Genomic DNA, 27,388 nt, shown 5'->3' with positions numbered 1-27,388 from the left:
CAGACATCTACACTGCAATTAAACAGCCCCTTCGCCTGAGCCCTATGAGCCTGAGTTACCTGGCATGGGCCAGCTGGGGGGTTTTAATAGCAGGGTAAAGATACCCTTGGTGTCTGTTCAACACCTGTTACAATGGGGACCCTGATCTTGGTCAGTGTGCAGAGTCCTGACCAACAGGGGAGCCTGAGCTCAGTTGGGGGCTCTGCAACTCCCAGCATTACAGGATCCCTGATTTTGTTTAGGGCCCCTGCAGTATCTGGCAAAATGTGGGGCCAGGATCTCTGTCAGGTTCTGTGCAGTGCCCAGAACAGTGGTGGGGTGTGATCTTCATTAGGGTCTACAGCAACGTGCAGATCCCTTTCTTTAGTTGTGTAGCCGATATGTTCTGCTGACGCTGCCAGGTGCAATGCATGTTCAGTAGGGGGTTCTCCCCTACTAATGCTGCATTGTCCTTCTCTTCTAGGTTAGTATATTAATGATCTCATTTTGGTGTCATGTGTGTCAGTTCGTTGCCATGGCACTTGTGTGCTCAGACATCTGAGGATGCTCTGCAGAAAAGCTCCTTGAGTGGGGTGATCCACAGGGAGTAGCTCAAACCTCCAAAGTGCCTGGCCAGGGCAGGACATTAGCCCAGCAAGGGAGGGGTGTGGCAGTGACATCACAAAGGCCTTTGGCAGGACCTCAGCCTATTGGTCCAAGGTGGTGGGGAGGTGGTGACCTCACAGAGAGATGCTGACATCAGCCAGGCAGGACAGGGGCGAGGGCCAGGAAACCTCCGAGACCCCTGTGGCTTTGCTCCAGCAAGTCTCCTTCTCCAGGTCTCTCTCTGAGGACTGAGGGAGTATTCGGGTTCACGGACGTGAGCGCCAGCAGGAACCTCTTTCGAGTTTTCTCCTTCCTTTCTAGGGAGCCCTGTGAGGAGCTGATTTAAGGGGGGGGAGGGGAGGGCTGGAAGGCTCCCTGGATCAAGGAAGGGGCGGAAGTGGGGACGGCAGGTGACTGGCAACTGAGGGCTGGGGGAAACTGTGTTGGTAGTTTGGGGGCAGTGGTGGGATTGGGAAATGGGGTCTGGACAGTCTCCATGGGGGACACATGCTCTTCTCATCCCCACCTTGGCAGAGAACGGGCACCTCCTCCCACCCCCACTCCAGGGGCAGCCATGTGCTGGGGAATGACTCAGGGCAACAATTTCCCACCTAAATGAGGACAAATCACTGCAGATAAAATGGGTGGGAAAAGCTGCCCCATTGGAGAGATTTTGAATTGACACTTGAGAAATACAGAGAGACCAGGGGGAAAAGGGGAAAAGCTGGAGAGACTTTGTATGTGGGAGGACGGGCACAAACAGGGCAGGATTCAGTGAACTCACCTCCCCCCCCACACGGGAATATCCTGGCTGCACAAACCAATTCATATTTCCCGCCCCCCTGACCGTCCCCTGCGCCCCAGCTCAACTCCAGTGCCCCCAGCCCGGATCTTCCCTTTAGCCCCAGCCCCGCCCCCACCTGCCTGACGCCCCACCATCAATTCCCTGCTCAGCCCCCGCCCCCTCGCCCCGTCCCAGCTCCGCCGCCAGCGCCCGGCGGACCGTTCCGGCTGATACGGGCGGGGGGAAGGGCAGCGGCTTCAGCAGCTGCTACTGAGCATGCGCAGTGCCCAGGAGTAGCACAGCGCTATTGAGAGCAATTTAATGCACCGCCCCCGCCCGACACCCCCAGGGCCCCGGCCCCCCCCCCATCCCAGCGGGGGCGGATCCCGCTGAGGCTCCGCTGGGGCCGAGGCGGCTCCGAGGCTTCTCCCGGGTTCCCCGGGGCAGAGTCACGTGCCCGCCCCCCCAGCGCCCCCCCCCCCCGGGTCTCTCACTCCCCGGGGGCTCCGGGCGGGGCTGGGGCGGGCAGAGCCCGGGGCTGCCCGGGGGGCGGGGCCCAGCTGGAGAAACCCCCCCCCCCCCGGGAGCAGCAGCGGCTCAGCCCGGGCCCGGCTCACACAGAGGCGGCAGCAGCAGCTTTGTTCTCCCGCCCCAAGCGGGGCTCGCACGGAGCATGCGCAGTAACAGCTGCTGGAACCCTCCCTTCCCTGGGCTGCGGAGAGGGCAGACGCGATCCCGGGGCAGGCTGGGAGATGTAGTTCCTGATGCTCCCTGGACCGGAAGTGACGTTGATGGAGAGACCAAACCGATCTGCAAACGCGCGCGAGCCGCTGCGGCTCTGCCTGGCTCGCGCGGGGCCGTTGGAGCCTCTCCCGGCCGGAGAAGGGTTGGTGCCGGTGCCGGTGGGGCTCTGGGCATGCGCAGATCGCGGCGGGAGAGCCCTTCATTAACCCCCCCGTGCCCGGCCTGGGCTCCGCTCGCCCCGCTGCGGAGCTGCAGCCTCCAGGTCCCGGAGCGAGCCCCGGGGGCGGGGCGGGGCGGGGCCGGGCGGTGACTCTGCCCCAGTGTCCGGGGAGGGGGGAACCCGGCATCTCGCAGGGCTGGGGGGTGGGACCGGGCGGGGGGGGAGGGGGGGGCGGGCAATGTCTGTGCAGCCCGGATATGGCCGGGGGCAGGTGACCCCCGAGGAGCGAGGAGAGAAAGGGGGCTGAGATCCTCGGATTTACCGCTGCCCCTCCCGTGGGGACCCCCTCCTCCCCGTCCTGCCCCCTTTCTCCCTAGAGAGCCACGAGCAGCGCCCAGGGTGACCCCGCCCCCAACCCCTGAGAAGTTCCCTGTCCCCCCCCCCCGATTGTGCCCCATTTTCTCTCCCCTTCGCCAGTGGCCAGTTCAGGTCTCAGGTTTGGGGGGTTTCCCCCATTTCCACCTGCAGGGATTTGTCCTTGTGCGGGTGGGAAATGGTTCCCCCGAGTGATTCCTGAGCTGGGCAGAGGGTGAATGGGCAGAGGCTGGGGGGGCCCTGAGACAGGGACACCTCTGGGCTGGGCTGGGGGGGCCACTCTCTGCTGGCAACGGGGCCTGGGAAGGGCCAGGAAGGGGAGGGAGGAGCAAGTGTCCCCCATGGAGACGGCCCAGCCCCAGGTTTCCCAGTCCCAGCTACTCCCCAGCACCTGCTGGCCCTGTGAGTGTGAGGCAAGAAGAATCCATCTCATTCTGTTGTTGATTGAATATCCCTGTATAATCCCCTCCAATTTCTCCTCCGTTCTCTTGAACTGTTAAATGCTGATGTCAAATCTTCCAGATGTTGGTGCTTCTGTCTCACATTAGCAAATATATTGTTTGTGCCCCATTTTCTCCTCAGTTCTGAAATACTGATATCGAATTCTCAAAAATCTTCCCACTTTTCTCTCCAGGTGTGTGACTGAGACCAGGGCTCTTATCGTACTGAGCGTGGCCCTGTTCTCCAGGCGCTGCAGAGACCCCAGGTGAGATCAGACCCCACTGTTGTGCCAGGTAAAACTGAGGCCTAGACCGAGATCACGGCCCCCTTGTGCCAGGCGGTGCACGACTGTGACCTAAACTGCTGCATCCATTGTGCTGGGCACTTTAGAGACCTCGACTGAGATCTGTGTCCCCGTTGAGTCTGGCACTGCACTGACCCCAACCCAGATCACGCCCCACCACTGTACTGGGCACTGCACAGACCCTGACAGAGATCCTGCCCCCACATTTTACCAGTTGCTGCAGGCGCCCTAAACAAAATCCGGGATCCTGTAATGCTGGGAGTTGCAGCATCACCGACTGAGGTCAGGCCCCTGTTATGCAGGGCTCTGCACAGACACTGAGATCAGGGTCCCCATTGTGACAGGTGCTGAACAGACACCAAGGGTATCTCTACCCTGCCATTAAAACCCCCAGCTGGCCCATGCCAGGTGACTCAGGCTCACGGGCTCAGGCGAAGGGGCTGTTTAATTGCAGTGTAGATGTCTGGGCTCGGGCTGGGGCCAGGCTGTAGGACCCTGCGAGGTGGGAGGGTGCCAGACCGGAACATGGACACCACCATTAAACAGCCCCACAGCCTGAGCCGTGTGAGCCCAAATCAGCGGGCATGGGCCAGCCGCCGGTGTCTGACTGCAGTGTCGACATGCCCACAGGGACAGGCCTTGCCACAAAAAGCTCAAAGGCTAAATAGGCCAATGGTGGGAGGCGACTCTCCATTTTACAGATGGGGAAACTGAAGCTCAGAGAGCTGAAGTAATTTGCTCAAGTTTGCATGGAGAATTTGGGGCAGAACCTAGATTGTTTGAATTCTTGCCTCTCCCCTTAAACCCAAGCCCAGCGTGTGTGTGTGCAGCATTGTTTGGCCTGTGTTTGCCTTGCATTGGCTTCCAAGGGAGGCTGTGGAATTTCCTTCACTGGAGGTTTTTAAGACCAGGTTAGAGATACACCAGTCTGGGAATGTCTAGGGATACTTGGTCCTGCCTCAGCACAGGGGGCTGGAGTAGACGCCCTCTCAAGATCCCTTCCAGGCCTAATTGAAAGAATTCTCTTTTGTGCTGTGTCCTGTTCTACGCTGAGCTGTTTTGCCTGTTGCCTTTTGGAACTATGATGCACCATGCTGTGTTGCATAGTTTTATGATACGTTATTTTGCCTCAGCTGGTTTGGTGTCTGTGTTATGTTGGCTTGAGTTGAGCTCTTTTGCATTGTGTACTTTTGTTCTAAGGTGTGTTAGTTTGCATTGTGTTGCTTTCTTCTCCTTAGTATTGTGTCATTTTATGCTGTGCAGTGTAGGGTTTTTTTTGTTTTTTGAATTGCCTGACACCATGTTTTCATTTGGTTTCATCATGTTGTTTTATACGTATCTATATTGCATAACATCATAGCAATGTAGAGCTGGACAGGACCTCAAGATGTTGTCATGTCCAGCTCCTTCTGCCGAGGCAGGACAAGTGTATGTAGATTGTCTCTGACAGAGCTTTGTCCTACCTGTTCTTAAAATCTTCCAGGGACAGAGACTCCCCAGCCCCTTTGTAAGACTATTCCCGAGCTGACCTGCCTCAGCTCTGGGGACACCCACACAGACTGTAGTGGTGAGCAGCTCTGGAGAGAGAGACCACCCCAGTGAGTGACAGCTGGGTAAAGAGACTGAAGTTGGGAGGAGAAACATTGACGTGTCCAAGGTCACCCAGGCTGTCTGTGACCGAGCTAGAACTAGATCCCAGTTCTAGTGCCACCGTACTGCTGTTTTGGGCACTGAAGGTCTCTGCCACTCTGGTGTTTTAGGCACTGGTGCAAACCCTTAGTACAGACAGAATTTACACTAGTGCACTCTGATTGGCACTGGTGCACCATGTCCCTGTTTGAAGGCTTGCAGGGGATAGGGGAGGGGGGGCAGTGACCTCACAGAGGCCTGGGGCTGGCTGAACAGTGCAGCTGGTAAGGGAGGGGCAGCAGTGAGTGCTGGAGGTATGAGCCAGGAGCACGGCCCCACAGGGCTGGACACTGACTTCTCCTGACCCATGACCCATACACCCAGCTGTGTGCAGGGACCACAGTTGAGCTGCCTGCCAAGACAGCCTGTGCATCCATGGGCAAACCACCTCTTTCTGCAGCCTAATACAGTGGGGTCTGGGGACCTTTCCAAGCTGCAGGTGATGTGGCTCTGGCGTTAACGGGATCTGTTCCTGGCTCTGTCCCTGACCTGCTTGGTGACCTTGGGGAAGTCACAGCCCCTCTCTGTTTTCCTCCTCCCCATTGTTTACTTGGATTGTGATCTCTTTGGGGCAAGGACTGTCCCTCTCTGTCTGTGCAGTGCCCAGCACAATGGGGCTGCTGATCTCAGTCAGGTTCTCTGCCATGTGCTGCACGATGGGGCCCTGATCTCCATCAGTGTCTGTGCAACACAAGGCACAGCTTATAGACTCACAGACTTTAAGGGCAGAAGGTAGAGGTGTATGTCAGATGAGGTCTCATCGGTGCCTTGTATAACAGTACTGACCCTTTCATGTATAGCTCAGTGGTTTTAGCACTGGCCTGCTAAACCCAGGGTTGTGAGTTCAATCCTTGAGGGGGCCATTTAGAGATCTAGGGCAAAAATCTGTCAGGGGATTGATCCTGCTTTGAGCAGGGGGTTGGACTAGATGATCTACTGAGGTCCCTTCCAACCCTAATAATCTATGATTCTATGTGTCTGCTGGAAATCCCTCACCTGATGTATCCTAGGACTGCATTAACCCATTTCACGGCTGCATCACATTGGCAGCTCATAATTATCCTGTGATCAACCAGTCTCCTCCTCTGTCACTTCCAATTGACAAACCCCCAGCTTATTGCAAAATTTTGCACTTGGGGACTAACAAGTCGAATTTGTGCACTATTGATTTTCATCCCATTTCTATTACTCCAGCTTTCAAGGACATGCAGCTTTTCTTGTATGATGTTCCTGTCCTCCTCCGTATTGGCAATCCCTCCCGGCTCTGTGTCCCACTCCTACTTCTTGTGCCAAGATCACTAATAAAAGTGTTGAGTAAGATTGGTCCCAAGACTAATCCGAGGAACTGCACTAGTAACTCCCTCCAGCCTGACAACTCACCGTTCAATATGACCCCCTTGTAGACTCCCCTTTAACCAATTCTTTATTGACCTTTCGGTTCTCATATTAATCCCCATAGTCTCCAATTTAACAAATAGTTTCCCATGTGGAACTGTATCAAAAGCCTTACTGACGTCCAGATCAGGTTTCTCTGCACAATCTACCTTTTGTAACACCATGTTTTATGTATTTATAGTGCTGAAGGCTGGGAGGAAGTGTTAGCAGTAGGCTGAGAATGGCCATGTGGAGGTGAGGGAGGGGATGGCAGACAGTGGGGAGGCAGGAGGATCCGGCATTGGAGGTGTATGTGGGATTGTGTTTTGTAGGAGTCCATGTCTCTGCTCCCTGTGGCCGTGGCTCGTTCCGTACCAAAGCAGCATGTCAGCAGAGCAGATGCACACACCGTAGCTCTGCCTGGAACACGCAGCGTTCACTGCCAGACGGGCTGGGCGATTTTTCACGGACCCTGCTTGATATGCCTGGCTGGGGTGGGTTCAGTTGGGCGGGGGTCTGGGCTCTGATAGTTTGCGATGTTCCTTTTTGCATAGTCAGTTCTTTCCATTTATTGTTTTACCCCCGCCTATGCCCGAGGCCGCTCTCTTCGTAACTTGCTTCGGTTATTTCACTTCCAGTTTTTAAATGGGATCTAAGAATTGCAAAGCTGAATGAAAGATGACCAAACAGAACCATTTGAATGTCGGCCCAGAGCTGGTAGAATGGTACCTAGTGCGGTCGGCTGTAATGACCGGGTTCCCTACAGCGTTTTCTGGTGGGGCGGATAAAGCAACGTCAAAGAGCCAAATGCGCATTTGAGGGCGAAAGGGCTCGTTAGGTGTTTGCTCTCTAAGGAACATGTCACCGGCCAGGGCCTGCAGTCTGTCAGGAGAGGTGCGTTGGGGTGTATTTAGGAATCTGAAAATAAAAGGTGAAGACGGCTGGTTCACAATATTCAATGAAATCTTGCAAACAATTATACAAATGGACCCTACTGCTGTTAAAACAACATGGTATTAATGCTGATTCAAAACTGACATTAAAATTAGGAGAGGAATGCATGAGAAATGAACTGACACCTACTTACCATTTCTTAATGCCTAAAATTTTGACACTCCCTCACAGCATTTTTTTTTCAAAGTGATGCACAGCACACAGTCAAGTTAATGAATGAAAGCACACCCATTATTGACTGCTTTGTGCTGCATGAGCATCTGATTAAGCACCTAATTACAACTGTACCACTGTAAGTGGAAATGCATCAGCCTAGCTTAGCTCCAAGGTGTTTAGATGTGAATGAAAAGTTTCTAAATTAAATACATGGCAGAATGGTTAATGGGGAAAATACACTGAAGTGCCTCTACCCCGTCCTGTTGACTTGTTCTCCCAACTCCCCCATGAGTTCTGGCCTATTGGTCAACTCAGCTCCCAGACCCCCATCAGCTGTGCCCTCTCCCAACCTAACCCATTTCTACTGCAATTCTTCACCCTCTTCATCCAGGCAGGGGGTTGGCGCTGCAGCCCCTAAGGTACCGGCATTAATCACTGTGTCTCATACTGGGGCTATTTAGATTTCAGGGAACGATTCAGAATTACTGACTCTGGGAGGTGGGAGAGAGGAGAGGCTGAGAGAGCGTTTGCTCTTAGGGCCATGTTCAACTCTGGTAGCCTCCATGTTACCTCATCCTCCACCCTCCCCCATGTCTCTGCTCATGTCAGTTTCACCTGATCATAATGCCACTGGCTTCAGCAGAGCTCCTAGACAGGAGCTACATCATGAGGGGGTTACGGTACTGAGAGTAAAATACATCACAAGGAGGGTGTAATTATCCTGAAGTGAAACATTCCAGTCTAGGAAGTGAAAGACTTCAAGTACTTCATTACTTAAAATTACGCTTGAAAGGATTGGATTTTTATTAATAAATTGCAGTAAATGTTAATTTCACTGTACACACACACACACACGAAAAAATATTGATATAGGCAATATACAGAAATGCTTCTGGAGAAAGTGGAGTTTGATTTAAGGATATTTACACTGTATATTTTGGGTGTGACATTGACAATTTCTCTTTGAACAGTTCTATGATTTGGCTTTTGGACTCTCAACAGTTACTGTTATTAAATAATTGTTGTCTGACGACCCCCATAACTTTCCACAGCTCTGAATATTGAAATTGTAAACATTGAAAAAAGGGCTTAAAAATAAATCTCTATCTCTTGAAATTAAAAGAAAGAAATAGACACAATGAATTTTGTCAAACCCACTTAACAGCAATTGCAATATGCTAGGGGATGGAAATTCACAACTAAGGCACCAACCTTAATTCTGCCCTGTAGGGAGACCAGGCAATTGCCGTAGGGCTACGAATTAGGCATTTTAGTGGATATTGTTCCAGATTACAAATCGGTATGATCTAAAGACACATGAAATCTTTTCCTCAGGATATCACCGTCACTGGGTTGTTTCTCTTAGTGGTAATTCCCAGAAGTGAACAGATTAGTAACATTATCAGTTCTGAAGTGGCCATTTCAGATTTTTGGGGAGTGTTTGTTATTTTGCACTAGGGGCCAGGTCCTTGGAGAGACGGAACCTTGGTTGCATTTTAACTTCTCCATGCTCAGCAGCTTCTGGAATTTGGTTCAAAGTATTTACATGTTTCCCTGCCCTGTTCTTAAAAGTGCTGTTTTAGAAAGTGGGGAAGGGCAGGAACTGACTGCACGATCCGTAGCTGAGCCCCTTAGATATTTATAGCCCCGGAAGGAGGACGGGGATTGGTGGGTGTCTGGGGATTTAATAATAAACACACAAATATCATTGTTCTTAGTGAATTTTCATCTTCTAATTCCCATAACCCACTAATTATCCCTGGCTGCCCCCGGCAGTCTGGGGAGGGAGAACTAGTCGACTCCTGTGGCCAGTGTGGAACCGAAGGCACAAGGATCTTTCAGTGGCTGACTCAAATTCACCCAGAGTCAGTGATGAGCTGCAGCCGGTTCGCACCGGTTCGCGGGAACCGGTTGTTAAATTTAGACGCTCTGTTAGAACCGGTTGTCCTGCCTGGGACAACTTGTTCTAAAAGGGCATTTAAATTTAACAACCGCTCCCTGCTGTGGCCCCAGCTCACCTCAGCTCTGCCTCCACCTGCTGCCATGAATGCTCCGCCCTGCTCCTCCTCCTCCCCCCCCCTGCTTCCCGCGAATCAGCTGTTCACGCGGGAAGCCTGTGGGGGCCGAGAAGCAAGCAGGCTTCCCGCTTAGGAACAGGAAGATGGAGCTGAGGTAGGGGTAGAGGGAACGAGGAGGGCCATGCGCCCCGGCTGGTCTCCAGCCGTGTCCCTCCCCGGCCCTGCCCGGCTCTGGCCGCGTCCCTGCCCAGCCCCGCGTCCCTCCCCGGCCGCCTGTCTCCGGCCCTCCCCAGCCCCGCGTCCCTCCCCGGCCCCGAGTCCCTCCCCAACCGCCCGGCCCCGCCTCCGGCCCTCCCCGGCCCCGCGTCCCTCCCCGGCCCCGAGTCCCTCCCCACCCGCCCGGCTCCGCCTCCAGCCCTCCCCAGCCCCGCGGCTGCCCGGCTCCAGCCACGGCCCTCCCGGCACCGCGTCCCGGCCGCCCGGCTCTGGCCGCACTCTCCCGGCCCCGCCGCAGCCCAGCTCCGGGCCTGGCGGCCGCGACCTCACCTACCCAGATGCCAGGGTCCGGGCGCGGCGGTGGCCCCGGCTGTGTGGCTCTGGCGGCGGCCCTCCCCGGCTCCAGCCGGCCAGCCACCCGGCTCCCACCGTATCCTCCGGCTCCGGCTGCGCGACTCCTGCCCCGGCCCCGCGTCCCCAGGCTCTCGGCTCCAGCCATGGCCGGAATGTAGCACCGCCAGCCACGTCCAGGCAGCGTGGTAAGGGGGCAGGGAGGGGGTGTTGGAGAGAGGGCAGGGGAGTGGATAGGGGTGGGGAGGAGTGGATAGGAGTTGTGGGGGTCAGAGGGAAGGGAAGAGGGGGATTGAATAGGGGCAAGGGTCCCGGGAGGGCAGTCAGAAAGGATCAGGGGTTGTCAGGGTACAGGAAGGGGGGTGGATGGGGCAGGGCTTCCTGGGGGGGGGCATGATCCCTCCTGGGGTGAGGAGGGAACCGGTTGTTATGATTTTGGCAGCTCATCACTGCACAGAGTGAATTTCACTTCACTGGATAAAGCCCTAGTTGCTGAGCTCTGCAGAGGGGTGGGGAGGTGAATTCCATCCCCCATTCTTGGGCATAGACCCCCCCTCCAATTCTCACCCTGACCTCAGACACTACCCCACCTTCCCCTGCAGTGATGGACCCACTTGATGCTGCCAGAGCCATCTGCCATGGGAGCTAGAGAGGACAGAGGCCCAGCTCCAGAACTGCTCCCCCTGCCCACAGCCCCCAAGCTGTGCTAGAGTTGCCCTGACTTTCCAATCTGCAGATCAGTCCGGGTGTCCCCAGCCCGTGCACCCACCACACACAATCTTTGTCACAACAAACATCCCAGGATTGGGAAAGACCATCTGGGGCTGGCTGCAGTCTCCCGTTGCTGCTGTGAGGGGAATGGGGTGGTCCCTCATAGAGGATCCAAACATACCCAGGGGGAGAAGGGAAATGTAGTTTCTTCCAGGGGGTTGAAATGTTTGGTTTAGAGTCCTGAGCTCTGTCTTCCTGTTTGTCTCCTGCCACTTTCAGATCTCTTGGAGAGACAAGGTGGGGGAGGTAATTGTTTTAGAACTAATTAAAAATACCTCTTTGCTGTCTGGGGACCAACATGGGTACAACAACTTTCCCCTTTGTACCCCCTCCCCATCTCACCTCCCCCTCAGCTGAGACTGTCCTATGTGATAGGAAAATAAGGGTTCAGTCCTGTCGCTGGATTGGGTCTTGCCAGCACTAACGGGAGTGAAAGCCTGTGTGCATTAATGACAGCAGCAGCTCTGGGACTCGACACATAGGGAGAAGAGATGGGAGTGAGCAGGTTGTGTTTGTGCCAGGTGTGAGTTACTCATGTGGGAATTCTGCACCGCTGCGTATGCACAGAATTCACGTCCAGCGCAGAATTTCTTTTTTTGGCTTGAAGAAGATACGTTCTGCCTGAGAAGTGCTACAGTTCTGCCTTTCACCCACCAGAGGCCCCTGTGGCACCAGAACAGGCAGCAGCCAGCGGGGTTCATCTTGGTGGGGATTTGTTGCCCCGAGCTATACCCCAAATGGGAGGAGAGTTAGTGGGTGCAACTGGGGAGAGTCCTGAGACACGGCTGCCTCTGGGGTGGGGACAGGGTGGTCATTCTCGACTCGCAAGAGGGCGTGGAAAGGGCACAGGAGGAGCAAGTGTCCCCTATGGCGAGTGCCCAGCCCCAGGTTATCCAGTCCCAGACGCTTCTTCCCCCACCGTACCCCAAACCTCTTCACCCCTCCAGCCATCAGTTGCCAGGCTTCCCTCGCTACTAGCCCTTGCTGACTGCAGAGACCCTCTGAGCCAGTCGTGTGTCAGGGCTCAGCCCTCTGGCTGCGTCCTCAGGGCACTTTCTTCCTCTCTTGGGGCACCGTGCCACAGGGGCCCCACAAATCTACATTGCTCAGGCTTTGGCTTCAGCCCCGGGTGGGGGCTCAGGGCCCTGGACTTCAGCCCCATGTGCTGGGACTGGAGCTTTCTGCCCTGGGCCTCAGTGAGTCTAATGCTGCCCTTGCTTGGCGCCCGCCCTGAAACCTGCTAGTGGCCCCCAGGGGGCCCAGGACCCCTGCTTGAGAACCACTGCCTTACCCCACGAATCACAGCCATGTTCAGGTTACTGCCAGTCATAGAATCCTAGAATATCAGGGTTGGAAGAAACCTCAGGAGGTATCTAGTCCAACCCCCTGCTCAAAGCAGGACAATCAGGAGTATCTACTCATTTGGACTCACTGGGGAGCCACAGAAAGGAACAAGATGTGCTGCGGCAAGAAGGCCCAGTCTCAGAGCCCCCGGGGTCACGCTTCCCAAAGGCTAAAACTAGGCCCAGCCCATGAAGGGGGCATTCCCAGGAGAGACTGGATAAAGGCTGGAGCATCCAACAACTTAGTTAACCTGAGAGAGCTGCCTTGGGGACAGTGACAGGGAGAATCCCCAGAGTGACTCCTTTGATTCTGCTCGTCTCTGGCCTTTGGTTCTTAGAATCATAGAACTGGAAGGGGCCTCGAGAGGTCGTCTAGGCCAGTCCCCTGCACTCAAGGCAGGACTCAGTATTATCTAGACAATCCCTGACAGGTGTTTGTCCAGCCTGCTCTTAAATATCCCCAGTGATGGAGATTCCACAACCTCCCTGGGCAATTTATTCCAGTGCTTAACCACCCTGACAGTTAGGAAGGTTTTTTTCCTAATCTCCATCCTAAACCGCCCTTGCTGTAATTTTAAGTCCATTGCTTCTTGTCCTATCCTCAGAGGTTAAGAAGAATAATTTTTCTCTGGCATCTTTGTAACAACCTTTTCTGTACTTGAAAACTGTGATCATCCCCTCTGAGTCTTCCCCAGTTTTTTTTTTCAATCTTCCCTCATAGGTCATGTTTTCTAGATCTTTAGTCATTTTTGTTGCTCTTCTCTGGACTTTCTCTAATTTGTCCACATCTTTCTTGAAATGTGGCCCCCAGAACTGGACACACTGCTCCAGTTGAGACCTAATCAGTGGACAGTAGAGCAGAAGAATTACTTCTCGTGTCTTGCTTACAATACTCCTGCTAATACTTCCCAAAATGATACTTGCTTTTTTGCAACATTGTTGACTCCTATTTAGCTTGTCATCCACTGTGACCCCCAGATCCCTTTCCACAGCGCTCCTTCCTAGGCAGTTATTTCCCATTTTGTATGTGTGCAACTGATTGATCCTTCCTAAGCGGTGTACTTTCCATTTGTCCTTATTGAATTTCATGCTATTTACTTCAGACCATTTCTCCAGTTTGTCCAGATCATTTTGAATTTCAGTTCTATCCTCCAAAGTCCTTGCAACCCCTCCCAGCTTGGTATCGCCCGCAAACTTGATAAGTGTAAGAGAGAGACTCTGCTGCTGGGAGGGTTTCACCATGTGTCAGAGGGTCACACCCTGGTGGGAGGGGGCTAGGCCTGTACTGGGATACGGTCACTCTGTGCTTCACAGTGTGGCAGAACCTAGAATGTCCATTAGCAGGGAACAATGCTGGGGGGAATCGACATGTGGAAAGGACAGAAACCCTGTCTGAATTCTCTCACATTGCCTTTCTCGCCCTAGCAGGCTACAGAATAACGTCCACGTTTTGCTCCAGATTATCCCCTCCTCCCAGGGGGAAGGAAATGGCTGCAATGGAGCTGGCTCAGGTAAGGGATTCTCAGGGAGCTGGTGGTGGGTTCTGCTTGGAGGGAGAGAATCAGTAAATGTACAGGAGGGTGGGAGCCAGTGATGAGCTGCCAAAATCTTAACAACACGTTCCCTCCTCCTCACCTCACGAGGGGGTCATGCCCCCCTAGGGGTCGTGCCCCATCCAACCCCCCATGCTCCTTGACACCCCCCTGGGACCCCTGACCCATCCCCCCCTTCCCTGTCCCCTGACTACCCCCTGCCGCCCCATCAAACCCCTCCTCTCATTCTTGATGCCCCCCTGGAATCCCTGCCCCATCCAACAACCCCTTCTCTCTGCCCCTGACTGCCCCCCAGCACCTCATCCAACCCCTGCTCCTTCCTGACTGCCCCCCGGGACCCCCATTCAACCCCCTTGTACCCTGCCCTCGGACCGCCCCAACCCCTATCCACCCCCCACAACCCACTGAACACCCCCTCCCTGTTCCCTACCCCCTTACCACACTGCCTGGGGCCAGGACCGCAACTGGCACCACAGGATCCGACTCCCCGATCCGGGCTGGAGCCACTCGGCCGGGACCGGTGCTGCGGGGCCCATGCTGGGCCGGATCGGAGCCGCTCGGCTGAGACCAGCCCGAGCCAGGGGTGCTTGGCCAGGACCCGGCTGGGGCGCTTGGCCGGGGCCAGGGGGAGCTGCTCAGGTGGAGCCGGACTGGGCCGTGTACGCGGTTCCCCCCCCCACCTCAGCCCGGCTTACCTGCCTGATGCTTGTTTCAGGCTTCCCGCAAATATTTGATTCGTGGGAAGCAGGGGAGGGGGAGGAGAAGGAGGGCGGAGCGTTCAGAGGAGAGGGGGAGGTGAGCTGGGGCCAGGGGCCGGGTGGACAGCTGCCCGAGTCTTTGTTAAATTTAAAAGCTTTTTTAGAACTGGTTGTCCTGGAACAATCGGTTCTTAAAAGGCTTCTAAATTTAACAACCGGTTCATGCGACCCAGCTGGAGCTCACCACTCCAGTGCCCCCCTAGGGGTCGTGCCCCATCCAACCCCCCATGCTCCTTGACACCCCCCGTGGGGACCCCTGACCCATCCCCCCCTTCCCTGTCCCCTGACTGCCCCCTGCCGCCCCATCAAACCCCTCCTCTCATTCTTGATGCCCCCCTGGAATCCCTGCCCCATCCAACAACCCCTTCTCTCTGCCCCTGACTGCTAGAGGTGGTGGGAGGCAGGAAATATCTTGGGTGGAGAAAGGGAGGGGACAGGATGTGACAAACCTGCTGAGACTTGTGTACTCTAGGGTGTGATGGGTTGTCACCCCGGGGTGCAGTCTGGGGGGCTTCTGGGAACCGCTGTGCCCTCTAACCCTGTAGCTGGGCTGGCCCTTCTCACACGGCTTTGCTGGAGATTCAGCCAGCCTCTCCAGGGCCTGTTATCACCCAACACGACAGCAGGTGGTGTCATGAAGCCAACTAAGCTACCTGAGTGCTTTACCTGAGCCACTCAAGGAGAGAGAGAAGACAACAGCCAATTTCCCAGCGATAAGTGTTAGCAAACAGATCAAAGCAGATTACTTAGCAAATAACCAGAAACTCAAACCAAGCCTAACATACTAGATGGATAGAATTTGAATTAGCAATTTCTCACCCTGACTGATGCTACAAGCAACCCACCAAGTTTCCATACAGAAGCTAGAAATCCCTTTACCCTGGGACCAGCACTTCCCCCAGTTCAGTCTTTGTTCCTCAGGTGTTTCCAGGAGTTCTCTTGTGTGGGGAATGAGGCCAAGAGATGATGTCACACCCCACCTTATGTAGCTTTTCCATATGGCAGGAACCCTTTGTTCTAAACTCAGTTCCCAGTCCAGTTTGTGGAAAGATACAGGTTCCAAAATGAAGTTCATTGTCATGTGGTCTGGTCACATGCCCTAGCATGGCCTGCTGAGTCATAGTAGCCATGACTCATATGCTGGCTGAAATGTTCACAGGAGGGCTAAGCTCTTCCACAGTCCATTGTCTTTGTTGCTGAGCCATCATCACTGTCTGGCTTCTTCATTGTTGTACCTGAAAGGCTCGTTGTGGCTGTTACCCAGAGTAAGCACATTTGAAAGACAGGTACAGAGTCAATATCCATAACTTCAGATACAAACATGATCCATGCACACAGGTAGGATAATCATATTCAGCAAATCATAACTTTTCCAGTGACACCGCACATGACTCATCTTGTACAAAATGCCTCATGTCCTAATAATATTATAATCCTGCTACTATGCTGAATATGGGCTGTAGTGTCAGATAGATCCTAATGTCAAGGCACAAGTGTAGGGAATGAAACTTCCCATCTTTGTGGAACAGGAAATAACCCTTTAGCCAGGGCTGGGAAAACTTCCCAGACTCCCAGTGCTGAAACCTGAACCTACTGACATTTCATTAGTTACCCCGCATCCCCGATCTTTGTGGCAACTGCAAACATTATCGGTGATGATTTTATATTCTCTTCCAGGTCATTGATAAGAATGTTAAATAGCACAGGGCCAAGATCCAATCCTCATGGAACCCACTAGAAAGAAATCCACTCGACCATTGTTCCCTATTTAAAATCCCAGTTTTTAATCTATTTAATGTATGCCGTGTGTATTTTGTACATTCTAGTCAAAATATTGTGCTGAAGCAACTCATATGCCTACGTATATTACATCAGTACTATTAGCTGCAACCAAACTTTTGATCTCATCCAATAAGGATATACAGTTAGTTTGATAGGATCTATTGTGTCTAAACCTTTTTAATGGATACTAATTATATTACCCTCCTTTCTTTATTAATGAAATCCAGTATCGGCTGCTCCATTCTCTTGCCCAGTATCGATTTCAGACTGACACACTTGTCATTAGCTGCGTCATCTCTTTTATACTTTTTAAATATTGGCACAGCATTAGCTTTATTCCAGTCTTCTGGAATTTCCCAAGTGTTCCAAGTCCTAATTAAAATCAACATTAACAGTCCACCACGCTCCTCCAGCAGGTCTTTCAGAACTGTAGTTCTCTGGACCCACTGATTTAAACACATCTAACTTTAATAGCTGCTGTTTAACATCCTCATGAGTTACTTTTGGAATGGAAAGACTGTCAGCGTGAACATCTTATGATATGAGTTACATCATCTGTTTTTCTCCAAATCCAGGAGAGAAATATTTATTGAACACTTTTACCTCTTCTGCATGATTGTTGATGATTCTGCCATTTCCATCTAGTAATGTACCACTACCGTTGTTAGGATTAATTTTGTACTTTTAAAAACTTCCTTCTTATTTTCATTGGTTGATCATTGATTTCTGTTAGCTTCCCTTGCCAACTTTCTACAATTCTGACCTTCTAACTTAGATTCTTTACTATTGACTTCCCTTTTCTTCTATATATTTTATTTGGAGAGTGTTGGGATTCCTACCAGGGAGCCATCAGCAGGGTCCAGAGACAGCCCAATCTCCTATATTAAGCTCTGGCTAGTAGGTATATGATAAATGTGATGACCCTGCCTCCATCTGTCAGCTGGGAGACACAAAGGTTCTCTCTTTCCGCCCTCTGATGCCTCCTGGCTGTTCTAGGCAAGGTGAGGTGGGACTCTGTTAACATGTGCCTCCTGGAGCTTCCATTTACCTGGTGCTGCTGTTCTGTGAGTAGTGGGGCTGTGAGTGGGGCAGCAGGTACTGAGTGTTGGACTCTTGCTCTTTCAGGGGCCGGTGACCTTCGAGGAGGTGGCTGTGTATTTCACCAAGGAGGAATGGGCTCTGCTGGACCCTGTTCAGAGAGCCCTCTACAGGGATGTCATGCAGGAGAACTATGGGACGGTGACCTCGCTGGGTAAGGAGTCCTGTCCCCTGGGTTATTAGAAGCTGTGGGGTCTCTAAAGAACCTGAGCAGTAATAACTTTATTCATCATCCAAGTTTGACAAGTTTCTTTGCCCCCTTTTTTTTCCTCTCTCCCATACACTAGCAGGCAGCAGAGAGGGAGGAGGTAATGAGAGATGAGGAGGGAACAGAAGAAGCTCCCAAGGCGCCGGGAGGTGGTGCCAGCTGCCAGTAATGGGAAGAAGGAGAGGGGAGTGTGGAGGGAAGGGCACCCAGGAAGTGGGCTGGGTGGGTCAGTGGGAGGGAGGAGAGGTTTGGGGCTATAGAGCTGTGGGGGATCCCAGACCTTTAACCCCGAATCCCTACCCAAACCTCAGGTAAATCCCAGACATCAGCATAACCACTCTCACAAAACCTCAGCTTAATATAAGGCCCTGAACTGTAGCAATCTTAGGCTATGTTTACTAAATCGTATCACTAAATCGACCACGGCTGGATTGATCTCAGAGCGTCGATCCCGGCTGTAGTGTCGACCTGCCCTTAATAACCCATTTATCTATGTTCACCTCCTTGCCCCTCCACACATGGTCCAAGCTAATAAGCAATTCTCTGATCATGACATCTTATCTCTAGCGAGTATAAAATTGCCCACAAGACGTGAGACTGGGTCATAGATCGTAAAATCAGGTCAGGGTCAACAAGAGTGAGAGTTTGGAGAGAGTCTTGTCCCCCCTCTCCCCATCTGCAGCAGCCACAAGCTGTCTTCCCTCAGGCTCCTTGGATCTCTGAGCCTGTCCCTCCTGAGGCTGCCTGGCCCAGTTCTTGTTTCTGACCTTCTCCTTTTCCGGAAGAATTAGAGGCTGTTGCTCCTGAATGTTAGTGTGTAATTCCCCAGCCTTCTCCTCCCACTGGGGGAGTTTAATTCTCCCTCCCATTACCCCTGAGTCACTAGATTTCCTAATTCCCCAAAATGTGCTTTTGCAATGTCACAGTTCTGGGGTAACGAAGCCTTTGACCTGCCTCCATGGTCTGCTCACGGAATGGCCCCTCAGGTGTCAGGCCTCCAGCCAGCCCCTCTCTATGGGCAGGGACCCACCTGCCTCTCCTTTTTGACCAGGGTGTGAGGATTGCAGCTTGTCCTCCACTGTGTTCGCTGGACTAACATCCAGTTCCTGTGCGTTGCTTTCTCTCCAGGGGCTGTGAGCAGTGTGTGTGTGTGATAGAGGTGGGACTTTTCGTGATACTTGTATGATGCCAATACACACCTCGGTTTCCTGCTGTCATTGGTATTGTTGTGATTATAAAGAGCAGGAGACGTGAGGTGTTTTGTCACGGAACTGTCATGGGGTGATATGAATGGGTCATTAAGGACTGGCTGGGAGTAACCTACATCAATGGAATACCCGACAGAGACAAGGGAATGATTGTCACCCAGGGCCGCCCAGAGGATTCAGGGGGCCTGGGGTCTTCGGTGGCGTGTCCCCCTTATCCGCTCTGACGCTTTTACCCTGTGTCCCCCTGTAAACGTGGGTGTCCGGGGCTCAACCCTCCCTGGGGAGGAGGGGAGCCACGCCGGCCTTTTACACTGAGCAACAACACAAAGAGACAGTTAGGGGCTCAGGCCTTCTGCTGCAAGGCTGCGCAACAATATACAAGTCAGTGAGGTTAGGGAGGCCCAGGCCCTTTGGTGCAGGGGCTGGGCCACAATACAAGTAGTCCAGGACAGGCCCAGGCCCTCTGGTGCAGGGGCTGGGCAGCAATGCAAACAGTTCAGGACAGGCCCAGGCCCTAGGTTAAGGCAGGGCAACAACAGTCAGGGCTCAGGCCCTCTGGTGCAGGGGCTGAGCACTGGGGTGAGGGGGGAGACTGCCACCCACGAGTGGGGTGGCAGGGGGACGCAGGCCCACCCACTCCACTGCATCCCGGCCCGGGGCCCTAGGCAGCAGCTACCACCGCTGATGGTCAGTGGGGATCCTGACCGTAACACACTGACATAGGCATTGGTTGACCTGCAGCCTGACTGGGGTCAGCTGCTCCCGGGCCACTTCCAGTTCCCCCCTCTGGGCCTACCTGGTCCGTGGCGTCTGCTCCCGGGAAGTCCAACAGCATGGGCTCCTCGCAGCCCGGGCTGGGGCGTACATCCAGCAGTTCCTCAGGGAAGTCCGGCCAGTTCTGCTCCGGGGGTTCCTTGGGGTAACAGCAAGGGAGAGGTGAGGTCTCCGGCGGTTCCTCCTCGTAGGTGGCATGGGGAAGCTCCTGCGGGTCCTCCCAGTAGCGAGCGAGGGGAAGCTCCGGCCAGTCCGGGCAACTGCTCGGGGCCCCTGCAGCTTCCCAGTCCCGAGCCCTCTCGGGCAGGTCAGCTCCCGACAGTGGCTGGGCTCTGACTGAGTTCTGGTGGCCGGCTTTTATGCTTCTGGGTCGCTGCCTGGCCCTCTGAGGGGCGGGCTCACTGCTCTGGAGCCCCGCCCCTTCCGGTGTCCGGGGCTCAACCCTCCCCGGGGAGGAGGGGAGCCACACTGGCCTGTTACACCCCCTTACCAGCTCTGATGCCGCAGAGCATTTACCCCGTGTCCCCTGTTCCCCCTCCTGTTTGACTCAGTTTATATAGGAATATTCTCAGCGATACCTTTGCTTAACCAATCATTGTACTGAAATTTAATTAACCAATCCTAACACATTGAAACATAATTCTCTAACCAATTCTATCCCACTACCCTAATTAACTTACACCTAGCAAAATTAATTGTACAGCAGAGAAAAACAATTAGAGAACCAGACTGATTAACATTGTAAAAGTGGTGGCCATAAAGATAAAACAATACAGAAATGAGGATTTCACAACCACAAGCATTGAGAAGTGATTTCTCGCCAGACAGGCTGCTGTCAAACTAAGTTTTCTTTAACCATCTTAAGATCTGTTTCTTTATCTGGTGCTGATGGGCACTATCAGGACAGGATCATCTTCCTAACAGCCCAGTCGCACCTTATTTCAGTGTGACTGGTTTGGGATGTGAGAACGTGACCCTTTGCTTCCCAGCTTATGGCTGCCCCTGCTGCTTAGCCAAAGGCCTTAGCCTAAGAACAAGGCCTCAGATGGTCACAGTAAGAGAAGGCCCTTACAAATACAGACAGTGATTTTGATTCTCTCTTTTCATACTCCTGTAAGTAGCAAAGAGATAAAAATACCCCTAAGTTCTTAAACTATAGACTTTACAGACAGGCCTGAATATCTCTATTCTAACAGTGGGGTCTACCCCTTCCCCCATTCTGTGTCTGTCTTGTGTATTTAGATTGTAAATTCTTCAGGGCATGGGCCATCTACTGTTCTCTGTTTGTACTTTGCCTAGCACAATGGGGACCCACTGTTAGTTGGTCCTTAGGCACTAAGGTAACGAATATGATTTATAATCATCATAACTCTCCTGCCACTTTGAGCCAAGGAAGCTGGCCTTGGGATGCTACTTCTTAAAAATGAGCTGGGGGTTAAAACCATGGACTATTCTTTGTGACAAGTATCCCACAAATTCCACTGACCTCCCTCGTTTTCTTTGCCTGCAGTCGGGTTTCCAGTTTCCAAACCTGATGTGATCTCCCAGCTGGAACGAGGAGAAGAGCCGTGGGTCCCAGACCTCCAGGGCTCTGAGAAAGAAGTGCTCCCAAGAGCTGCCTGCACAGGTGAGGACTTGGTTAAACCAACTTAACAACTGTGCAGGAATGCAGGAAACATTTGGGATGCCCTACAAAGACCCTGTGAGCTCTCCAAGTTCAGGATTGTTCCCTGCAGATGTGGAATCATTATGGCAGATGTCACTCATGGCTTCCCTCCTATTCTGACTGAAAACTGGCAGCAGGTCGCTCCCCAATATCTCTTTCTCCTGAGTGTTCTCATGAGATGCAGACCAAAACTGATCCCTTCCTCTCTCCTTTGGGGAAGGTTTTGGGGAAAATCAGCTCCTGATAGGTTTGATCTCTCCCCCACGTATTTTGGATTGTTCATCCCTTTTTCCATTCCTCTCTCTGTGATTTTCTTTCTTTCCGGTGCAGGTAGTGATCTATGTCTGGATTCTCTCTGTCTCCCATCAGGTGATGGGCTGGTGAGTGAGAATGAGGAGGAGAAACCCCAGCAGGAAGATGCTGAGCAAGGAGAACCACATGGAACTTTATCAGGAAGATCCAAAGGGAATGTTTCCGGGAGTTATGCACTCCCAGAAAAAACAAAAGCCCGTGAGACTCAGGGGAGGCCAGAGGGAAACTTTAGTAGCCACTCAAACCTTATAACAAGTGAGAGAATCAACTTGGAAGAGAAACGCTACACATGCCATGAATGCGGGAAAAGCTTCAATCAGAGCTCTGCCCTTATCAGACATCAGACAATCCACACGGGTGAGAAACCTTATGAATGCTCTGAGTGTGGGAAATGCTTCATCGATAGTTCAGCCCTCATCTCACATCAGCGAATCCACACAGGAGAAGTGCCCCACACATGCTCAGAGTGCGGGAAAATCTTTAGTTGGAGCTCACACCTTATCAGACATCAGAGAATCCACACAGGAGAGAAGCCCCACACATGCTCAGAGTGTGGGAAAAGCTTTAGTCGGCGCTCTGCCCTTATCACACATCAGAGAATCCACACAGGAGAGACGCCCTACACATGCTCAGAGTGTGGAAAAAGCTTTAGTCGGCGCTCACACCTTATCAGACATCGTAGAATCCACACAGGAGAGAAGCCCTACACGTGCTCTGAGTGTGGGAAAAGCTTTGGGCTGCGCTCTCACCTTATCACACATCAGAGAGTCCACACCGGACAGACGCCTTACATGTGCTCTGAGTGCGGGAAAAGCTTTAGTCAGAGCTCAGACCTTATCAGACATCGTAGAATCCACACAGGAGAGAAGCCCTACACATGCTCAGAGTGTGGAAAAAGCTTCAGGCGGCGCTCTCACCTTATCACACATCAGAGAGTCCACACAGGACAGACGCCTTACATGTGCTCTGAGTGCGGGAAAAGCTTTAGTCAGAGCTCAGACCTTATCAGACATCGTAGAATCCACACAGAAGAGAAGCCCTACACATGCTCAGAGTGCGGGAAAATCTTTAGTTGGAGCTCACACCTTATCAGACATCAGAGAATCCACACAGGAGAGAAGCCCCACACATGCTCAGAGTGTGGGAAAAGCTTTAGTCGGCGCTCTGCCCTTATCACACATCAGAGAATCCACACAGGAGAGACGCCCTACACATGCTCAGAGTGTGGAAAAAGCTTTAGTCGGCGCTCACACCTTATCAGACATCGTAGAATCCACACAGGAGAGAAGCCCTACATGTGCTCTGAGTGTGGGAAAAGCTTTGGGCTGCGCTCTCACCTTATCACACATCAGAGAGTCCACACAGGACAGACGCCTTACATGTGCTCTGAGTGCGGGAAAAGCTTTAGTCAGAGCTCAGACCTTATCAGACATCGTAGAATCCACACAGGAGAGAAGCCCTACACATGCTCAGAGTGTGGAAAAAGCTTCAGGCGGCGCTCTCACCTTATCACACATCAGAGAGTCCACACAGGACAGACGCCTTACATGTGCTCTGAGTGCGGGAAAAGCTTTAGTCAGAGCTCAGACCTTATCAGACATCGTAGAATCCACACAGAAGAGAAGCGCTACACATGCTCAGAGTGTGGAAAAAGCTTTAGTCAGAGCTCAGACCTTATCAGACATCAGAGAATCCACACAGGAGAGAAGCCCTAGACATGCTCTGAGTGTGGGAAAAGCTTCAATCAGCGCTCAAGCATCATTAGACATCAGAAAATCCACATGAGATAGAACTGTAATAAATCACTTGACTAGGGTTGGCCAAAAAAATTTCTTTTAAAAAATCACATTTGCTCATTCCTACATAGTGATTTTTGCACCATCTTCACTGTGGTATCTCAGCTCCACCAGATCAGTTGCCTGCTTCTGCCTTTTGCAGCTCACCCTTCTTTGGGATCGGTCCTGTGATCTTTTCTATCAACTCCTTTCCTTTTGAGTCACAGGAGTGTGTGTCCCTCCTGCCAGGAATGTTCATCCCTCCAGGTGGGGGAGAGGTTTGATCCCAACAAGCTACACTGAGGCAAAAACTACCTGTGCCTGACAGCCACTAGGGCTGTACATGGCATTGGCTGCTCAAGTTAGTGATCTTAATGTGAAAAATTGTGGTGCAGATGCAGCCCAGGTGCAGGGGTTGGCATTAGCTTTCCCCTTGACCTGACCTAAACTCCATCACTTTCCCTAGTCTAAACAAACCCTGAGCATCCCGGTTATATTGTTCCCCCATTTCACAGCAATTGTTAGTCATCGAGTTCTCCCTTGGGGAACAAATTGTTTCATTCCCAGTTGCTCTGATGTTGCTGCATGTTGAGCTGGAGAGCAGATATTTTTATGATCATTTTCCACACTTAAACTATATTGAACTATAACAAAGAGCAGGAACAGGGCAGGGATAGGGGAAAACATCATTTCACCCATTGTAACAACAGATGTAGTTAGGGTAAGTCAGAGGGATTCCCTTATTCCCCATCACCATCCTCCTTCAATCCATGCTAGAACCTAAGAATCGTTTTCCTTTCCCCCGTTGTGGGATGGGAGACTTCCAAAAGTGCTCCCTGTGCTATAGCACATGGCTAAGCTCAGAGAATAAACCCCCAGTAGCCCCTGGGCTTTGCTTTTTGAATTCTCTGTTTCCGATTACTTCAAGCCTGGGCATTGTGATTATTTACCAGTTTCTCTAGCACTGTTTCTACCACTGTTTCTGTAACATTTTTTGTTTTTTATGGGACAGGGTTGTTATTCCTTTGCCTAACCCCAACCTGGAAGGCCAGAGTGTCTGTTTTCTCTGGCCCCTCCCCACAGACAAATCTGACAGGGTTGAACCTGCCAGGAGCAAACAAAAAGGCCCACCGGTCACACACACAAAGCAGATAGACACACACAAGACAGAAGAAACTGAATTATTTGAGCTATCAACATTTCCACTTTCCCACAGCATGTTAGTTCTGATGGTTGTTTTAATTTGTTTATTTTCTTGGAACCAGAAATGGGAAAGAGACACTGGAGACAGTGGAATTTCAGCATGAATGGATAAGTCTCTTGATTCGTCACTAACCAAAGGCTTTGTGAACAGAGCGATAATGTTACTGAATGGTCTGCCTAACCCTGCAGTTAGAAACAATCAGCTCTATGGGTGGCAAATTGACAGAGGCTCTGCTGCTGATCATGAAATGGAAGCACATTGTCTTTAAACAGCTGCTATTTCAATGCCTCTGGAAGTACAGAAAACAATGATCTATGTTAAAGGAAAGTTGCCATTTCTCAGAGCCCCAATTTCTATTGTGTGTGTACAGGAAGGTTTGAATGTGTAGCAGGTAGTTTGGTCAAGCTTAGCTATTTTATGTGTGTAACAGGCTCCTGCCCACCTCCAGCAGAGGTTTCAATCACATACGATGGCAACTTACCGAATGTCACACAAATTAGTCCATCCCTCCCCATGTTCAGTCTCTGACCGGAATGTTCGAATGAGGCAGAGAACTGGGAAAGTATCGCAGTAGGAATACATTAACAAGTGGGATTAATCAGAGCTGGGCTGCAGACAGAGCCTGTTCTAGAGCTGGTGAAGTGACAGGGACACACTCCCGCTTGTGCTGGCTCTGAAATAACAGCAGAAGCAGATAGAAGAGAATGAGCTCATGGGCAGCTACCCTGTCAGTGCATCACTCACCTGGCAGGTGTTACACAAAACACAACACTTCCCCCCACTGCCAACACTTCATTATACTGTCCATGGGGCTGTTTGTCCTGCAGGACTTTGATCTCTCCGGGTGGTCCATGGTGATTCATAACAGAGCCATTAGGGGAGCAGGAGTCATCCCAATGGAAATCTCTCCACTTCTTTCTCAGTGTTACCTTCTTAGCCCTGGCTTTGGAGATGACATTAGCCTTATCCTGTCTTGATTTTAGGTAGGATATTGATCACCACCTGGGGCTTGGCAGCTTAGAACTTTTGAGGGCTTTTCTCTGCCTTTTTGGTCCCCGCTGCAGTCAGTACATTCTAGACATGGGCATGGTGACCTCCCTGAGGATCTTGACAGCTTTAGCCAGCTTCTTGGTGGCTATTTTCCTGCTCACAGCCACTGTCGTCTTCTCATGCCTTGTCCTGGGGGTCCAGCTGCTGGTTTAATGTGAAGGAGCCAAAGTGCTGGTGACTTTAGCCCGCACCAAGTGGCCTTTGCTCATCAGACTCCTGAACCCCAACTGGATGTGGTTCTTGTTCTTCTGCACAGCACAGCCCTGGAGAGGAGGGATCTGCAAATGTACATTCATATGATCCCTTTGTTTAATTGATGAAAACATAAACTAGACACTTAGAGGCTTGGAACTGATTTCAGCTGATGGGCAGGTTTGCTAGGTTTTTATGCATTTGGACAGTGAAATGTTGAGTGTTTACATTCATTTCAAGCATCCCCGTATAGTGGAGCTCCTGAACATAATGGAGAATGGAAATGAAAATGTTTTCCCTTTTTTCAAAAATAAAAAAAAAATAAGAGGCTTATTAGAAAGCACTTGGATTTGAAACAGGGACCACTTGCTCTGCAGTCAAACTCTCTACCACTGAGCTATACCCCCTGAGAGCAGATGCTCTCCCCATTGTAGCTGAAGCACATCAGTGATTCCAATAGGAGGGGCAGGTTCTCTCTGGGCACAGAGATTTTTCGGGGAGTTGGTGGCTCCTTTCTTTCCTCACCCTGGAGTAAACTCAGCTTTTTATTCCATGGTACATGTTTTATGGACTAACAGCAGCAGCTTGAAGAAAGAGCAGAGTGAATATCTCACTCTCAGGGCTGAAGGTGGCCACGTCCCCTCTGTCTGACCGTTGCCATTGCAGGAGAGAAGGTTTCAATGGAGTTGAATGCCCTGACTCAGACTAGAGACACAGAAAGGTTTTGCTGTTCATTGAACAGCAAGGGAAATTGTGTCTGTATGTGAAACTGAGGAGGGACATGAAACGCCCACAGGGTGGCGCAATGCGCTAAGCTAAGGCAGGAGGGTGAAGGAATGGGGCTGAGGAATGACTGAAGTGGACTCACCTGGGATTGAAATGACATTTGTTTGTGCCGGATAGTGAGAAATGTGACATTAATTCAGATGCAGGGTTGAGGCTTCTTTAGCTCCTTGTAGAACGTGAACTTGATTTCCCTGAAGGGAGAAAGGGAAAGTCTGGGGCGGCCTTTAGTCCCTGGCTGGAGCAGTGTATAAAAAAGGCTCCAGAGACGCAGCTGGCAATTACAGGCCACTAAGGCTAACGTCAGTACCAGGCACATTGGGTGGAATTGTAGAGCCCAATGATTAGACTCATAGCTAACCAGGATTTGCTGGGTAAATCTATTGGGTTTCCGGGAAACGGGGCGGGCAAAGCCCGCCCCATGCTAACGGATCCCCCCCAGCCTAAGGGGAGGTTCCACAGGGCCTCAGAAACCCACTAATTGCGGGGGACAACTAATAAAAGAACAGGGACAGGAGTGTGGTCAAAGGGTCATAAGAAGGGAGCCTGACAGGGACACCAAGCAGAGAACCCCGGACAGCGCCCACAGCCCCTCGAAGGCTTCAAGGGAGCCAGCGGACGCCACCCAGAGGAACTCTGCCCAGAGACGTGAACGGACTAAGGATCAGAAACAGGCCCCACAGTCGTAGGAGTCTCTGTTGGCCAACCGCCTCTCCCTGGTCGTGTAGATGGCCATTTTAGCCAGGGCGAGGAGCAGGTT

General features: G+C 52.0%; 1 pseudogene; it reads left to right on the top strand.

The window, feature by feature from the left end:
• LOC120381549 overlaps positions 1-27,388 on the top strand; it is a 177,524-nt pseudogene that overhangs the window by 44,454 nt on the left and 105,682 nt on the right.

The sequence above is a fragment of the Mauremys reevesii genome, linkage group 14 (assembly GCF_016161935.1).
Source record: "Mauremys reevesii isolate NIE-2019 linkage group 14, ASM1616193v1, whole genome shotgun sequence".
Classification (NCBI taxonomy): domain Eukaryota; kingdom Metazoa; phylum Chordata; order Testudines; family Geoemydidae; genus Mauremys; species Mauremys reevesii.
The sequence above is the reverse complement of the archived record's forward strand: the minus strand, read 5'-3'. Positions and strand labels throughout refer to the sequence as shown.